This window comes from Nyctereutes procyonoides, unplaced genomic scaffold (genome assembly GCF_905146905.1).
Source record: "Nyctereutes procyonoides isolate TBG_1078 unplaced genomic scaffold, NYPRO_anot_genome, whole genome shotgun sequence".
Lineage (NCBI taxonomy): Eukaryota > Metazoa > Chordata > Mammalia > Carnivora > Canidae > Nyctereutes > Nyctereutes procyonoides.
Genome location: NW_026575160.1, coordinates 18,712,673 through 18,729,459, shown reverse-complemented (window position 1 = coordinate 18,729,459; position 16,787 = coordinate 18,712,673). Strand labels below are relative to the sequence as shown.

Here is a 16,787-nt window from a genome sequence, read left to right as displayed (position 1 = left end):
TCACTCCACTGAAACGTCTGGAAGTTCAGAGTCTACTCCGCTTGTCTTGTTTGACACATAATAGTACTTTACACCCCTGAATACTTCATTTGAAAGACTTTGAATTGGACTCGTGACATGATGCTCCCCTGGTTTTTTCCTTATGTCTGGGGCCCTTCCTCAGATGATTTCACCTCTAACCATCTCTTAAATCTTGATTTTGTATTCACGCGCCTTAAGCAATGCTGTTTACTTCAGGGACGTATGTTGGTTTTCTTCGGCCTAGATGTTCACTTGAGAGCTACACTTAGATGTCATCTTAGCTTAGATTGCTAAAACAGAGTGCCATCAGTTAGGTGGGTTATAAACAAATTTGTTTTTCACCGTTCTGGAGAGTGAAGTCTGAGGTTACGGTGCCAGCATGGTCAGGTTCTGGTGAGACCCCTCCTCTAGGCTACAGAGACTGCTGATATCCTCATGTGACAGGAACCTTGCTGGCCTCCTCTTACAGGGATACTAATGAGATCCTGAGGACTCCATCCTTAGGACCTAATTACTTCCCAGCACCATCACATTGAGATTAGAGTTCAGCAAATGAATTGGGGAGAGGGAGGGGGACACACAAACAGTCCAAAACAGATACTCCCACTTGAAAGTCTCAGTTCTCTCAAATTCAACATGTCCTAAGATCTTCCCCACCTCCATCTCACACACTTGTCTGGTTCAGGTTCTGGCAGTAAACAGCACTGTGCTCCATCCTGCCACTTACTTGGAAGTTAATTTGATTTTTCCCTCTCCTTCACCTCCATATACTGTGCATCACAAGGCCGTATAGTTTCTCTTAAACATCTCTTGAACTCATTCTCAATTTCTAACACCTTAATGTAGAGCCCCTACCATCTCACCTGGAGAACTTAATTTCCTAAATCTCCTTAAAACACTTTATTGAGCTGTAATTCACAATCACCAAACAGTTCAGTAGTCTTTAGTGTATTCAGAGTCTTGCAGTCACATAATCAGAGAACATCTCATGATGCCAAAACCCCATACTCAATTTTCCTTTTACCCCCTAAATGATCTCTGCTGATATCTTTTTTGCTCACACTTTTACCACACTGCAATCAACATAATTTCCCAAAATTTATGTCATATCTTTGCTTGGAACTTTTATTGTCCTTGGAATGGAGTCCAAGTTCCTTTTTGATTTGTAAGGCCTTGAAGAATCTGATTTCTCCTTCCTTTTCTGGCCTACTTTTCTTCCTTACAGTTTACAGTCTCCCTAAATGGAGAATTTTAGTTCTTTTAATAGATCTAGTCCTCTTTCACATACATTTTTATCTGCCTCAAACACTCTTCCCTTTGCTTAAATCTAAGGTAACCATACATCCTAGTTTATACTTGTTTTCCCTTAGACTTTTAAAAATGTTCCTGTTTGGATGGTAAATGCTATGGTAACCCGGCTAAATTCAATTTACATGTTCATTTCCTTTAGGTGGCTTAAAAAATCCTACCTTGAGTTCCCTTTATTTAAATCTCAATTTGTCCCCAATATTGTCTAATACTCCTCCAACTATCTTATAGTTAACATGTTTTGATTGTCTTCACCACTGCTGTGAGGTCAAGGGCTTGCATCTACCTTATTTCTGTATCCTCAACACCTAATAATGCCTGGCACATAGTAGATGCAAAATAAAATCTTGGGGATCCCTGGGTGGCTCAGCGGTTTGGCCCCTGCTTTTGGCCCAGGGTGTGATCCTGGAGTCCCAGGATCGAGTCCCACATCGGGCTTCCTGGATGGAGCCTGCTTCTCCTCTGTCTGTGTCTCTGCCTTTCTCTCTCTCTCTGTCATGAATAAATAAATAAAATCTTAAAAAAAAATAAATAAAAAAATAAAATCTATACAAAGGAGTGTATAGGTCATAAAGGGAATTTGAATTCAGACCACTATTTTAGAATTATAGTAATTAGTAGTGGGAGTACCTCTGACACTATGGAGAAAGGATTTATCAAATAAATGAACATCAAATGAGCTGGCATAAGAAAGAAAAGAAAAGAAAAGAAAAGAAAAGAAAAGAAAAGAAAGAAAGAAAAAGAAAGAAAGAGAAAGAAAGAAAGAGAAAGAAAGAAGAAAGAAAGAAAGAAGAAGAAAGAAAGAAAGAAAGAAAGAGAAAGAAAGAAAGAAAGAAAGAATGAAAGAAAGAAAGAAAGAAAAAGAAAGAAAACTTACCAATATGTAAAAAAGCATTTGACCAAGTAGGTTTTATCCCAAGGAATGAAAGGTTGGTTTAACATCTGAAAATCACAGAGTACACATCAGCAGAATAAAGGAAAAGAATCCTATGATCATCTCAGTAGAGAGAGGAAAAATTTGACAAAATTCAATATCCATGTATGATAAAAACTCAGCAAATTAGAGAAGGAAATTTGCTCAATCTGATAAAGAACATCTATGAAAACCGCAGAGCTAATATACTTAATGGTGAAAGACTGAACTTTCCCCCTAAGATATGGAACTAGACAAAGTTGCCAGCTTTCATCACTTCTACGTGGAATTGTACTAGCCAAGGCAATAAGGCAAGAAATGGAAAAGGCATACAGCTTAGAAATAAAAACTAGAATAACTTAACAAGTATCCTAAGCAAGGATATAAGATCAATACTAAATACAAGATAAAAACAAAAGTCAGCTGTTTTTATGTACTTAACCATAAAACTTAACAACATAACAAAATTAGGGATAGATTCAACAAAAGACATATAAGACGTACACAACATTGCTGAGATTGATGAAGACCTAAAGAAATGGAGAGATAGAGCATGTTCATGGATTGAATCAATACTGTTAAGATGGCAATTCTCTCCAAATTGATCTACAGATTCAATGCAATCCCTATCAAAATGCCAGTATACTTTTTTCTCTTACAGAAACTGATGAGCTGATTTTAAAATTTTTACAGAAAAGCAAAAGAACTGCAATAGCCAAAACCATTTTTACAAAAAGAACCAAGTCGGAAAACTTACACCAAAAATTTCAGGTGTGCCTGGCTGGCTCAGTTGGTAGGGCGTGTGAATACTGACCTCAGAATTATAGGTTTGAGACCTACATTGGGTGTAGAGATCAGTTAAAAATTTTAAAAAATTCAAAATCTTACTATAATGAGGACAGTGTGGTACTGCACGAGGATATAGACAGAATATCATAGAACTGAATATATTTTCATGTGTTTATGGTCAAAATAAAAAAAAATATTTGAGAGAGCAAGAGCGTGTGTATGAAAGGGGGCAGGAGCAGAAGAAGAATGAGACTCTCCGCTGAGCAGGGAGCCTGAGGCAGGGCTCAGACCCAGGACCCTGAAATCATTAGCCGAAGGCAGACGCTTAACCAACTGAGCCACCCCGGGCACCCTTATGGTCAACTTTGTGACCAAAGTGCCAAGATAATTCAATAAGGAAAGTCTTTTCAATAAATGATGCTTGAACAATTTGCTGTATGTCTTATATGCAGGAATATTCATAGAATTACTAGAACATCTATGTGATACTGGTTCACCTGCTGGTATACGACAATATTTCAAATCATTAGTTATTTCTAGTATCCTTAAAGAGCTTTTAAAAATAAAAAGACTAGGATGTCTGGGTGGCTCCGCTGGTTGGGCCTCCAATTCTTGGTTTCAGCTCAGGCTGTGATCTCATGGGTTGTGAACTGAGCCCCACACAAGGGATCGCACTCAGCAGGGAGTACACTTGAAGACTCTCTGCCTCTGCCTCCTCCCCTACTCATGCATGCTCTTTAAATAAAAAAAAAAAAAAAAAAAAAAAACAAATTAAGACTTTATTTGAGAGAGTGAGGGAAAGAGAGAAAGGGAGAGAGAGGAAGGGAGCATGAGCAGGGGGAGGGGCTGAGAAGCAGAATCCACGCCAAGCAGGGAGCCTAATGCAGGGCTCCATCCCAGGACTCTGGGATCATGACCGGAAGGCAGATGGTTAACTGAGGCGCCCAGGCGCCCCAAATTTTTTTTAAAAGTTAAAAAAATTTAAAAAGACCGAAGACTGCAGGAAATTGATCTTGTGAGATAAACAATGAACAGGAAAAGAAATTAAAAAAAAAAGGAGAATAAATGGTTAACCATATGAAAACAAGCTTACCCCATTCATGTCAAGTGAAAGAGTCAAAGATAAAACCAACCCTGAGATACGGTTTCTCATATATTAAATTGGCAAAAATCCAAAAGTTTGACATACTATTGGTGGAGAAACACGCATACTCATATGGCTGATGGTCCTGCAAATTACCATTGTGATTATTGGGGATTTGGCAATATTTGTAAAATTACTAATCGTTTTGACCAGAAATCTCCTATCTAGTGACTTCTCCCAAAAACAAACTGGCAAAAAATATTTTTTAACTGTAAATATGCACAAGGCTGTTATCCTTTATAACATTATTTGCAACAGCAACACAAATGTCCATTGGAAGAGGATTGGTTAATGTCAAATCCATACAGATCTCCAGATTAAAAAGCAAAACAGAGAATGTGTGTGTGATAAAATAGATACTATTTTATCTGTATTTGTGTTTAAAGCATAAAGATAAATTATAAACATTTTTAAATGGTTAACTTGGAGAAGGAACATGAGGAGGACAAAATTAAGTCTTTGACTTTGAATATATCTAGTTTGGTAAATTTGACTTTAGAACTAGGTAAATATGTTACATAATTATAAAACAAAATTAAATTTAAAAACTTTAGGATGAAGCTAATGAATCTAAATTAGTATCCAGTGGGTGGCATAACCACACAAAAAGTAACTCTTAAAACAGTAATTTATGCATCTCTAGTGGAATAAAGCCTAGGGAAAAAAATCTTTGGGGCGCCTGAGTGGCTCAGTTGGTTAAGTGTCTGACTCTTGATCCCAGCTCAGGTCTTGATCTCAGGGTTAAGTCCAAGGCCTGTGTTGGGCTCCATGCTGGCGTGGAGCCTACATTAAAAATAAATAAAAATCTAGGGATCCCTGGGTGGCGCAGCGGTTTGGCGCCTGCCTTTGGCCCAGGGTGTGATCCTGGAGACCCGGGATCGAATCCCACGTCGGGCTCCCGGTGCATGGAGCCTGCTTCTCCCTCTGCCTCTCTCTCTCTGTGTGTGTGACTATCGTAGATTAAAAAAATAATAATAAAATAAAAAAAATAAATAAAAATCTACCTGTTTTTAGTCACATTATTAGTGGTAGTGTTGGGATTAGTATCCTGAGACTGTTGTGTATGTACCATGGGTAACAGTAAATGAGTAATGATGTTAGTACTAGAGTCTCTGAGTGAAGAAAGGACATACGGATGTAAGACAGGGAAAGTGAAATCCCTGTGGTCTAAGTTTGCAGTGCAAGTATCTGTACACACTCACATCCTAAACAAAACACAAATTTCCCCTTTCTGCTGAACAGGTCTGAAAAGGACTTCCCAGTCATGGCAGTGTCCATAGGGATAGCTGTGGACTGCAGTTTTGAGGTAACATTTCCTATTAAATGGAACCAAAGTTTCTTGGAGAAAAGGCTGATTCTAGATACGGGGCAAGAAATGTGCAAAGGAGGCTAGAAACACCTTACGCCAGCTATCAAGGAAGCTATCAAAAGGAGGTCGCAGTCATGTCCAAAAACGTGGGAACCAAGGAGCCAGCAGGAACCCCTGGCCAGGCCTGACCAGGGAGGGGTCCATGGGATGGGAAACAGCCAAGATTCAAGATTGCTGGAAAGGCCTGAGGGCCCACAAGGACAGCAGGGTCATGGGGCACATGACAGCAATCACCAGGCAAACCTCCTCCCCAGGGCACCGTGCTGGGGAGCTGCAGGCCACGGGTGTGATGGTGTGTGAGGGCAGCCCCCTCTCACAGGCCGGAAGGCAGGTGCGGGGAACGCACACGGCCTGCACGAGATTGTGTGAGGCAGCACAACTCCGTGGGAGCAGTCCCCAGTCTGGCTGTGGAGGGAGAGATGGGGCCACAGAATTTCTTAGAAAAAATAGAGACCAAGAAAATAAAACACACCACTGGCCAAAGAGAGGATGATATGAGCAACAGTGAGAATAACAACCCCAGCAAGAGGAAGATACGCACATTAAGAATTTTTTGAAAATTGAAGCTCCTGAATCATATTTCCCCTTCGCTCATTTGTGGTTTGCTCTGCCTTTTATCATTCTACCAGTAGCATTATTTTTTTGGGGGGGGGGGTTGGGGGACAGTAAAATGCAAACAATATATGTATTGGAATGTAGACATTTTTCCAATACCAACCACATGTTGTGTCATATATCCTGTACTGAAAACATTCCCCTGGGGGGCAGGCACCTGGGTGGCTCAATCAGCTAAATGTCTGCCTTCGGCTCAGGTCATGATCTCAGGGTCCTGGGATCGAGCCCAGAGTGGGGCTTCCTGCTCAGTGGGGGGTCTGCTTCTCCCTCTCCCCCTGCCTGTCCCCCACACGCTCTCAAATACATAAGATCTTAAAATTTTTTTTCCCTCTCTGTGAGGATGCCAGTTAATGGTACATAAAGAGACCTATTTTACATTAATCTACTGACACTCCTGGAAGATACCACTATGAATTAGGTCAATGCTTTTTTTCCCTAGAAATGGTCTACTAAATACTTAACCTCTTTATCTTCAGAAATTAAAATATTAGCATAAAAATTTTCAAACATTTTGTCCTATTTGGAAAAAATATACCCATTAAAATATCTGAATTATTATCTTAATGACTTTGTATAAAAAAATATCAGGGATCCCTGGGTGGTGCAGCGGTTTAGCGCCTGCCTTTGGCCCCGGGAGCGATCCTGGAAACCCGGGATCGAATCCCACGTCGGGCTCCCGGTGCATGGAGCCTGCTTCTCCCTCTGCCTGTGTCTCTGCCCCCCCCCCCGTGTGACTATAATAAATAAATAAAAATTTAAAAAAATATCATTAATCATCTAATATAATGAATGTCAGTCTATTCATGTGTTCCTGCCAAAATATGGTTACTTACTTTTAAAAAATAGATTTTTAAAAAAAAAAGACAAAACACAAAAGCTCCAGTGGATTAGGATATATCAAGTATGTTTCATCCACAAATTCATTTTCAAAACCCACAAATTATTCAACATTGGAGGATAAAACAAAGGAAAAGGGGGGAACATTTTATCCTTCTTTTTATATACAAACTGAATCATTCAGTAACAAAAGAGGGCACATTTTTTCTTTATATCACATTCCAACTATTGGATAAGAAATGACAGCATGAGACTATCATTACTTCTTATGCCAAAATGGATCTGAGCAATGATTATCAATAGCCGATAATATATAAAAAAGAGACAATTAGGTTGGTAGGATAACAGCCTACCTATAATCATCTTGCCCTTTTTTCATCAAAAACGAATCTGACCAAGTTTCTACACACAAGTATCAATTTATGAAACTATAAGTGTTAGAAGAATATGTTAAATTATGCCAAGAAATGCAATCAACAAAATCCAGATTTTGGAAAACTGCAAGGACAAATGACTCAAATTTCTTAACAAACTGAAAAAGTGTATCAAGTTGTGGAAGGAAGAACCACTAGTAGAGACTTAAAAGATTTCTCTACCAATGGCATTTTGTAGACTTTAGTCTTGATTCAAACAAAAAATAAATATGGCTTTACACAGAAACTTATACACAAATGTTCTGAGTAATATTATTTATAAGAGCCAAGAAGTGGGCAAATAAAATGTGGTGTATCCATACATTAGAATTCAGTAATAAAAAAAGAATGAAGTAGAGATGCCTGGAGGGCTCAGTTGGTTAAGCATCCGACTCTTGATTTCAGTTCAGGTCTTGATCTCAGGGTCCTGAGTTCAAGCCCGGCACTGGGCTACATGCTGGTTGTGAAGTCTACTTAAAACAAACAAACAACAGACAGACAAAAACAAAAACAAACAAACAAAAAAAAACAGGGACGCCTGGGTGGCTCAGCAGTTGGGTACCTGTCTTTGGTTCAGGTCGTGATCCTGGGATCTCAGGATCTGGGATCGAGTCCCACATCGGGCTCCCTGCATGGAGCCTGCTTCTCCCTCTGCCTGTGTGTCTGTCTGCCTCTCTCACTCTGTGTCTTTCATGAATAAATAATCTTAAAAAAAAAAAGTTAAGAATAGAATGAAGTACTTATAACATGGATCAACCTTAAAAACTTTATGCTAAGTGAAGGAAGCCAGGCAGAAAAGGCCATATAGTAGTATTCCATTTATACAAAATGTCCATAATAGGAAAATCCGCAGAATGTATACTAGTGGTTGCCAGGGGCTGAGTGGGAAATGGGAAGTGACTGCTAGTGGATACAGTTTCTATTTGGAGTGGTGGAATCAAGACAGTGATGATGACCACACAAATCTGTGAAAATACTATAAACTACTGAACTGTACACCTTAAACAGGTGAATTTTATGGCATGTGAATTGCATCCCAATAAAAATATGGCATTCATAAGACAAATTGAAATTTATTTATTTAAAGATTTTATTATATATATATATATATATATATATATATATATATATATATATTTATATTTAGAGAGAGAGAGAGAGAGGCGCAGAGACACAGGCAGAGGGAGAAGCAGACTCCATGCCGGGAGCCTGACGTGGGATTCGATCCTGGGTCTCCAGGATCATGTCCTGGGTGGAAGGCAGGCGCTAAACCGCTGAGCCACCCAGGGATCCCTGACAAATGGAAATTTAAATACTGATTTGCTACTTGATAACACTGTTATCAGCTTATGACATTAAAACATTTATCTCTTAGAGATACATCTTAAATATTTACTGATGAAATATAATGCTGGTGTTTGCTTCAAAAATAATACAGGGCAGGGATCCCTGGGTGGCGCAGCAGTTTGGCGCCTGCCTTTGGCCCAGGGCGCGATCCTGGGGACCCGGGATCGAGTCCCGCGTCGGGCTCCCGGTGCATGGAGCCTGCTTCTCCATCTGCCTGTGTCTCTGCCTCTCTCTCCTTCTCTCTCTGTGACTGTCATAAAAAAAAAAAATAAAAATAATAATACAGGGCAGTTGGAAAGTCAATATTTTGCAGCTGTCAGAGTAAGAACTGAATCAGGCAAGAATCATCAAAGGATGCTTTAGTGATCTTACAATATGTCCACAAATTCTTTGATATTTTCCCTACAAGAGTTGTCACTTTACAAAGTTGGAGCTTAGTGCTTTCTTGAAATGTGGGTTGGACTTAGTCACTTCTAATGAATAGATTGTAGTGGAAGTGAGCGTCATGACCCCCAGAATAGGTAAAAAAAATGGCACTGTTGTCTCAGGGATCATTTGCCCTAGAGGAGGCCAGTCCATGCCATGCGGACCCAGAAGCAACTCTAGGGAGAAGACCGGGTGGCAAAGAAGTGACAGTTCCAGCACTGACTTGCCAGATGTGTTAATGAGCCATCTTGGAAACTGATTCTCCAGCTCCAGGCAAGCCCTCAGATAATGGCCAACTTCTGGCCAACAACGAAATGTAATCTCACCAGAGGTCCTAGGCAGGACCATCCAGCCGAGCCAGTACTAATTTCCTGACCTCGAGAAACTGAAATGACAAATATTGTTTTAAACAAGTTTTGACATATGTATTATGTGGCAATAGGTAAATAAATACAGATGCTGAATCTAAGGGAAATTTCGATAAGATTATTTGCATGATCTTAAAGCATATCCCCAGAGACTGCTTATTATTTGGTGGGGGGTGGGAGGAGGGCAAAAACTGCTCAGTGATGCGAACGGACAACTCTGACCAGTGATCAAGATCAACATTGCCATGCCTCCCCATGTGATACCCTGAGAGGGACACACCATCATCCAGGCAGGACTCTGGGCAAGAATGCTTATTTTGAATCTAATCATAAGAAAATGGTAGGTACTCCCCTGCCCCTCGCAATAAGGACCACCTTATTTAAAAAAGGAAGAGGGATTTACTTTTCCAAACTATCAATGTCATAAAAGAGAAAGATTCTGGAAATGGAGGCTGATAACTGACTATATAATACCTGGCCCCGTACTGGAGAGGACAGAAATACTACAAAGAACAGGACTGACAGAATTGGAATATTAATGGTGTAGAGATAAAATGGAGTCAGTGCTAAATTTCTGAAGTTGGTAACTACACTATATGGTATGTAAGAGAATATCCTTATTTTAAGGATATCCTTAAAATATCCTTAAAATAAGGATATTCTCATAAAAGTAAAGGTAGAGGTCTAGGATATACATAACTTAGCCTCAATAGGTGGAAAAAACGTGGGGGAGATGTGCATGTGTGAGAGGGGGAACATATAAAACATGGAAATGAAATAAAGTATTAGTAACAGATGAATTCGAATAAAGGAGTAGGTGTTTGGTTTTGTCTTACTATTTTCACTTTTGTTACGTACCTTTATCCTTGAAATTATTCCCAAAGAAAGTCTTAAAAATAACTCCATTGAATGGAGGGGAAAAGTGAGGGTAAAGATGAAATAAGATTGACTACAAACTGACAACCACTGAAGCTGAATGGTATATTGTAAAAGGTTTATTAAACTCTTCTGACTACCTTTGCTATATATTTGAAGTTTGCTATAGGTGAACAGTAGAAGTACCAAACTTGGAAGATCCCAAGTGTCTCTCCCACTGGTTCCATGCTCTTTCTAAATGCATTTTTTTTTTTTTTTTTAGTACATTCACAATGTTGTGTAACCATCAGCACCACCCATCTCCGGAACTTTTTATTCTGCAAAACTGAATCTCTGTACCTAGTTAACAGTAACTCCCCGCTGCTCTGTCCCCCAGCCCCTGGCAACCATCCTTCCCCTTCCTGTCTCTAGGACCAGGACTAGCCTAGGGATGTTACACCAGCGGAAGCGTAGGGGATTTGTCCTTCTGTGACTGGCTTATCTCACTCAGCCCGATGTCTTGAAGATTCATCTACATTGCGGCACATGCCAGGATGTGCTTCCTTTTAAAGGCTGAATAATAGTCCATGTGTGTCCATAGCATATTTTGTTTATCCATTTATCTGTTGGTGGGCACTGCTTGCTTCCACCTTGACTACTGTGAAAAATGCTGCTGTGTACACCATGTACATATACCCCTTAGAATCCCCTGCTTTCACTTTTAAGCCTGGATTTTTACAATTTGTTAGAGAAAGTTGCTTTTTAAATTCCTCTTACCATATGGGATTTAGTCTGTTTGATGGTTTTAAGTCATCTTTAAAGGGACCATGATAATGCTTTTCCTGATCAAATACCAATATAAATGGTCTTGACCACTAAAGCTGAGCTTCGGTTTCTTTTTTTAAAGATTTTATTTATTTATTCATGACACACACACACACAGAGGCAGAGACACAGGCAGAGGGAGAAGCAGGCTCCCTGCAGGAAGCCTGATGAGGGATTCAATCCCAGGACACCAGGATCACAACGTGAGCCAAAGACAGACCCTCAACCACTGAGCCACCCAGGCGTCCTGCTTTGGTTTCATTTCTAGTGAGTTCCTCCACGTGCAGGGCTATTCATATGACTATTTGGAAGTTACTTCTGCTGGAGGAATCTGATAATAGAAACCTTGTTGTAGGTTTTGGACATTGGGTAATAAGCACAGAGCAGAATGACCGAGGTTGTTGTCAAGTTCATGAGAAAGGGCATGTGAGCCTGGCTTCTCTTCAGGAGCACAGTCCTCTTCTTTGACGCCCGAGAATTCTCCTTCCTGTGTACCCCAGGACGGTGATACTTCTTCCCACTTTCCTAAAGGGTTACATAATTATGCAGACCAGCATCGTGGGCCTTTTTCCACTTGGACAGTACTTTCTGAAACTGCTAGATTTCCAGAAGAGAACTGTTTATTCTGGATCAGACTTAATTTGGTCAGCTGAATTCTCTTGGGTATGGAGAGGTTTTCTTACCCTTGGCCTACTTTTTGTGGTACTAAATAATATCCTTTTACAGTTTCACCAAGCACTTTGTAAAATAGAAATAGTTGAAAGCACCTCTTTATTTTGCTTCCTTAGCTCCTTTTGCTCTTTCAGTCCATCAGCTACACTGTGCTTGGTAAGCTGTAACCACAGAGCCTGGCACTGGAGTGGGAGGTTTTGTTCATGTTACGATACTCACCAAGTGCCTACCATGTGCCAGGCCCCCCAACCTCACTGTCCATTGAAACGCTAGTTACCCCCAGAACAGTAAGAAGGGCCCTGGTGTAGCAGAAGGCCCGAGAGGCTTTTACTCACGTGCAGTGTCCCCTCCCCTCCACTACAGTAACCAGCGTCTCAACACTTGCGTGGGAGAAACAGAAAAGACACAGGAAAGACAAGAAATGCAGAGGGAAGAAAGTTGGGATTCCTGGCCCCCATACTCCCCCCCCCCGCCCCATCTTTGGATAAGTTCTTTTTTTCTGTATTTTCTCTTCTCACATTACCCCACTTTTCAATGATTAACTGCTGTGTAACATTACAGTGAGCACCATACTTACAGGACTACACTGAAGTATCACGGCAGGCCTTCTGTTGTTTGTTCCTGATTTTTCGTTATTTGTTATAATGACACACAACTCTATACACATACCTCCCCCTCCTTTGGGATTATTTCTTTGATATAAATCCTTAGGAATGGAATGTTGGCCATACTTAGGATGAGATTAAGTCTATTTAAAATGAATTAGATGCTCTCTTAATTAAGGTACAGAACCTTTAATGACTGATCCTCCTTCTTAGAAGGGCATCTTTTTTTTTTTTTTTTTTTTTTTAAAGTAGGCTTCACACCCAGTGGAGAGCCCAATGCAGGGCTTGAATTCACAACCCTGAGATCAAGAATCGGACATTTAACTGACTGAGCCACCCAGGTACAAAAGGGCATCTCTCTTAAAGCAATGAAACAGGTGTTAATGTTCAAACATACTCAAGAAGGTGTCCACTTCAGTCATCCTCACCATTCATTGGAGACTTTGAGCAGTCTCCCACCAGAGAGAGTTGACCATTGAACAACATTAGTTTGGATTGTGTGGGTCCACTTATACTTAGAGTTTTTTGATACAGTACAGAACTGTAATGTATTTTCTCTTCCTTATGTTTCTTAATAATACTTTTCCCTAGCTTACTTTATCCTAAGTATACAGTATATAATACATATAACATAGAAAATATACATTGATGGACTGTTCACGTATCATAGCAGTAGGCTATTAGTAAAGTTTTGGGGGAGTCAAAAGTTACAAATTTTTGACTGCATGGGGGGTGGTGGGTGCCCCTAATCCCTACATTATTCAAGGGTCAGCTGTACTATTTTTCTTCCTGTATCTGCCACTTGGGGATTTCCCCCTCCTTGTTCTCTTTTCCTGAATCCTGTATTCTCACCAAGAGTAACTTGGAGTGGTTTTTATGCATCTCAGCCTCCTCCTGGCTTTAGCATTTCCAGAGACGGATTTCTTCCATAGTACTCCTCCATCATCACTTCTTACTCCCTCCCAGAGCTTTACCCACTCTGACCTGCTGCTCCTTTTCTGCATCGCAGGCCATGGGCCCCCGAGAGTGGCCTAAATTTCTGCTCTTTACTGCCTATATTCAGAATCTTACTTTCTTCACTCACTCAAGGAAGAGAGCAAATGCCACTTCCTCCAGGAAGCCTTCTTGGATTGTCCCAGCAGTAAGGACTGCCATAGCACTTTACTGGACCTCTCAAGACACTCTTCATTTTATATCAAGTTTTTGAGCAGGTCTCTTCTTGTCTTCTGGACCCCATACAGGACCATACTAAGTGGTTTTGTGACTGAGTGAATCTTTACCTGCTGCTGCTGGGGCTGCATCAGGGGAGAGTTATGTTTTTACCTGTCAGGTTGTAAGCTAACACATTTTTTTTTTTGAACTGCTGTAGAGAGCATTTCAGTTCCTCAGTTCTCTAGCACCTTTAATACTATGTTTTCATATATACAATGGCTCTGTGACATGCAGGCTTCTATGAACTGAGACACAGCCCTCATAAACAACACTGTCAATACAGGAAGCCCATCCCGCCTCCCCTAGGAATTGTGTTAGAAACTTTGGAAACACAGCCTGCTCTTCAAGGGAGAACAGTCACAGGGTTTAACCTGATAACTTAAAAGGGAACAAAAACCATGTTTCCCAACCAGAGCAGCAGTGACTAGTATCCTTCATTTACAACAAAGACCCAGAAGAAAAGTTCTAAGGATTCATTAAGCCCAGATACTCAGAGGAGTGGAATTAATAGCACTCAGAATAAAAATGTTTTAAACTTTGAGTCTCAAAAACAAGAGAGCTATCGCTAATAGAAAAACATACTTCAAAGGTGGGAAGACATCTAAGATTCAAAAATTCCAGTCCTGCTGGCCCGTGATTTTAAATAACCATAAAGTGGTGACACACACACAACATACTCATTCATCTTTATCTGTTGAAACTTTACCTGGGAATTTCCACTTCAAAGGCATTTGGTGGGAGTGGCGTGGAGGCACTAGCCTCTCCTGCTGCCCTTGCTCACAAGGGAGGGCCAGTTCAGGATCACTGCAGCCAAGGACGGTGTGCTTTAACCTCGGTCTCAGTGGTTTCTAGGAAGTGCTGCTGCAAGACCCTCTTCTAGGGCCCAGCCAGGAGGGGCAGGTGGAAAGGCAAGTGGTTCATCTGGGAAAGATGGTCGGAAAAAAAAAAGTTGGTCATAAAAAAAAAAAAAAATCCATGGGTTGGAGCAAACATGAATGAAAATCCAGAGTGGCCGCAGATGGACTTTTTGAATATACAAAGCACACTGCCTTCCTGCTTGTAAACTGTATGGGGGGGGGGAAAAGTGACTTCTAACCAGGTTTAAACCTACCGACACAGAGCTGGCGGGACAGGTATCCTGGGTCTCCACTAGGCCAAGAGTAAAAGCTAGATGCTGGAGTGTCCCCCCATGTTCCCTGAAATCACTCAGACTTGCTTCTCACTAACAGGACCCACTAAATTCCAGTGAAATCAAAGGAAAACACATGTCCCTACAGTGACTGCTTTCTGAGGGAGGGCGGCATCACAGGGGTTCTGTCCTCGGGCCCACTGTTCGGGGGACATGTGATCTGAAGTCGGCAGAGAGCTGTGAGACTGGGCTACCGGGGAAAAGAGAGGGTACTGCTGATTCAGAGAAACATCACTGCATTTAGGGCCAAGGCCAGTGCGCCTGCGGGGTACCCTCTCCTGGGCTGACCTTCTCAAGGGCAGCACCCAACCTGCCTCTGGCCTGTGAGGAAGCCCTTCAGGCTCTCCCCCTGCCTTCTCAAGCAAGTCTGTACCCCTTCTCCTGGCTCACAGAGTTCTCCTGGCTCTTCCTCACCTGGCCATTGAGGTCTCAGCCACACCAAAGAACATTCACTGCTTTCTAGTGTGCTGATGCTGTCTTCCCAGCCCCGGAGCCCTCCGTAGAGTACAGCCTCTTCCCTCGTCCCCACCTCACCTCCACAATGCTCCTGTAGCCTTCAGGTATCAACTCAGTCTCCCAGGGGAGGAGACTTCTACTCATCCCTGTCGGCCAGCAGCTGGCCACCACGATGTGCTTGAACACACCCTGGCTTACCTTGACCTGGCCCTCTCTGCCCCCTGTGGTAACTGCTCACCTGCTCCTGCTGAACAGCAAGCTCCAAGAGGGCCAGGAACCATCTGTGTGGCATGTGCTGTGTACATGGTAACCCTCAGATACCTGCTAGGGACAGAATTTACACGGCAGGAGTCTGGGAGGCTTGGGTTAGTCTTAAGAGTGGATTCCCAGTGCAAACAGGTAAAAATGTGCACATCTTGGGTCTCTGGAGGCCAGTGTGCCTCTGAGGCAGTGTGAAAAGCCGTTAGGGTTTGTGGCTCCCCAAGACAGTTCTGGAAAACACTGGACCTTTATGTGATTGTCAGACGTGGGGAATGTTAGCCCTTCAGAGTAAAAAAATAAAGTTCCTTCATTCATCCCCATGAACCGGAGCACAGAACCTGTAACAAAATGAGAAAAATACAGACAAATTAGTACAATTCAAACAGTTAATTATTTGATTTAAAGGATTCTCCCGTAGTCTGACCTTATGCTCTTCTCATGTTTTGGTATTAAATTGTGTATGGCATGATAATGATAAGACAGTTATTAGGGTCCTTAGTTGGCAAAAGAAGAAATGCCAAAACTTTCTAGTCACATTGGGGAGTTCGGGTGGTGGGAGGGATTGGACCTCTACTCTAAAGCACTCTAGAAAAGAAGATCCAGGTGTACAAGTGAATAAATATGAAAGGTAAAATTTAAAAACTTCGAGAAGATTATAGAGAATATCATGACCTTGAGGTAGAGTAGGGTTTCTTAAGTACGACACAAGAAGATATAATTTCCTCTAAACATAAAAGACACTCTGCCTCTCTCTGTGTCTATCATAAATAAATAAAAATAAATCTTTAAAAAAAAAGGAGGGGGGGGGAATCCCTGGGTGGCTCAGCAGTTCGGCGCCTGCCTTTGGCCCAGGGCGCAATCCTGGAGTCCCAGGATTGAGTCCCGCATCAGGCTCCCTGCATGGAGCCTGCTTCTCCCTCTGCCTGTGTCTCTGCCTCTCTCTCTCTCTGTGTGGCTATCATAAATAAATAAAAATTAAATTAAATTAAATTAAATTAAATTAAATTAAAAAAATAAAATAAAATAAAATAAAATAAAACCCACAATGAGATATCATTTCACACTCATCAGATTGGCAAAAATTTAAGTTCCTTGTGATACCTAAGCATTGGACAGAATGTGAAAAACCATCCAGCAGTTTCATGCTCACATTTTTACCTGG

General features: G+C 41.3%; 1 protein-coding gene across 2 annotated transcripts in view; it reads right to left on the bottom strand.

Moving 5' to 3' along the window:
• AVL9 (AVL9 cell migration associated) overlaps window positions 1–16,787 on the bottom strand; it is an 80,305-nt gene that overhangs the window by 3,974 nt on the left and 59,544 nt on the right. Inside the window, exons 18-20 of one of the 2 annotated variants that reach the window (XR_008663039.1) lie at window positions 15,603–15,963; window positions 14,426–14,640; window positions 2,227–2,271 (exon numbers count right to left, since the gene is read on the bottom strand). The gene's annotated coding sequence lies outside the window, so the exon portion shown is untranslated. Of the gene's footprint in view, window positions 1–2,226; window positions 2,272–14,425; window positions 14,641–15,602; window positions 15,964–16,787 lie in introns of those variants that run through there. The other variant, XR_008663038.1, reaches the window with a different exon arrangement.